The sequence below is a fragment of the Furipterus horrens genome, unplaced genomic scaffold (genome assembly GCF_987537825.1).
Source record: "Furipterus horrens unplaced genomic scaffold, mFurHor1.1.pri manual_scaffold_2, whole genome shotgun sequence".
NCBI classification, from domain to species: Eukaryota; Metazoa; Chordata; class Mammalia; order Chiroptera; family Furipteridae; genus Furipterus; species Furipterus horrens.
This window is the reverse complement of record NW_028327172.1, coordinates 176,782,172-176,783,657: the sequence shown is the minus strand read 5'-3', so window position 1 is coordinate 176,783,657 and position 1,486 is coordinate 176,782,172. Positions and strand designations below refer to the sequence as shown.

The 1,486-nt window shown below is 50.3% G+C and overlaps 1 pseudogene; it reads right to left on the bottom strand.

The window, feature by feature from the left end:
* Window positions 1-242: 242 nt before the first annotated feature.
* Window positions 243-1,285, bottom strand: LOC150020064 (activator of 90 kDa heat shock protein ATPase homolog 1 pseudogene; annotated as a pseudogene).
* Window positions 1,286-1,486: the final 201 nt, after the last annotated feature.

The following is a 1,486-nucleotide window of genomic DNA, read 5'->3' as shown; positions in this document are numbered from 1 at the left end:
AAATTAGGTTTCTTTTTTCTTCTTTTTTTTTAAATTACGTTTATTTAGCATATGTACACATAAAAGAGAAATTGCCCTCTAACCCCACCCAGCAGAAAATATGCACAAACCCAAGGTATACGTGGAGGAAAGGGCCCTGGCCCCAAGTTAGTGGTTGGGATGGTGCAATTCTGTGAGTCAAGCCTCAGTCAGGAGAGGGCTGGACTGACGTTTTGGGCTGGCTGAAGTTCCAGCTGCTGGCCCTAAAGTAAGCGGGTGCCATAGCCGAAGGTCTGTTTGATAGCCTCAAAGTAGTAGGGCTTCCAACCCTGCCCTGTCCTCTCCTCCTCAGGGGCAGGGATGCCTCGGCCTTCCATGCACAGTTCTGTCTCTCCGTTCTTGTCAATGAAGATCAAGGTGATGGTGGCAAAGTGCCCTTCCGGCCAAGTTTTAAACATCCACTTTATCACAATATGTTTCTCGGGGACCAGGTCACTGAATTCCCCAGTGACGTTGCCATCCACCAAGTGAAACTTCCCACCTTTGTCTGCTTCTAACACTGCAGGAGCATGGGTAAAGGTCTGAATCAGCTCTTGGGTGGTCAACACTCGATAGAGCTCCTCTGGAGACGTTATAAAGGTGTCTCTAAGGGTGATCTTACAGGTGGGGATTTTGACACCAACAGGTGTGGCCTGGGTTTTGGAAGGGGCAGATTTAGCTTTGTGCTCCTCAGCTTTCAGTGCTGGCCGAGCGGTTGCATCTACTGACTCTCCATTCATTGTGGGCAAGATCTTACCCTGCGTGAACTCTGTTTTGAGGGTGCTGATGTACATTCCCATCGCTTCTCTGAGAAGTTTAACCCCTTCTTTCATTAAGCCCACGAGATTTGAGTCAGGCTCATCTTTGGCAAGGCTCACACTAATCTCTACTTCATCCACGCTGTTTTCATCAGACAAATTGGGGATCTTCACCTGCCCCTTGTACTGCACTCCTGACTTAGGTACCTGTCCAGTTTAGTTTGACACTCCACTCATAAAAGAAGATCAGTTTGCCTTTGCGATTTTTAATGGATGCCTCTCCATCAAGCTTGTTCACCTCTGTCACCTCACACTTGCCTTCCTCATTCTGCACCCGCACTTCCAGGAACAGTGTTTTCAGTTTATCCGTGGACCAATTTGAAGCATCCCTCTCTGTCCAGTGCCAGTTGTTGACGTTGGTGGCATCCGCCCGCTCTCCCACGATCCAGCGTGGGTCACCCTCACCCCACTTGGCCATCGGCTTTCCAATCGCACCGTCAGCAGGTCCCGAGCAGCTACCTCAGTACCGCCTGGTCCCAGTCGCCTTGTCACCAGGTCCGGAGCAACTAAAGCAACCAACTAAGCGCTGCCTGCTTCCAGCCACCCAGCAGCACCTGGAAACTACTAGAAGCAGCTGCAGAACCTTCTGGCTCGCTTTTCTGTCACCCCCACCCCCTCCCCACCTTCAAAAAGAGGTTTCTTTTCTTTCT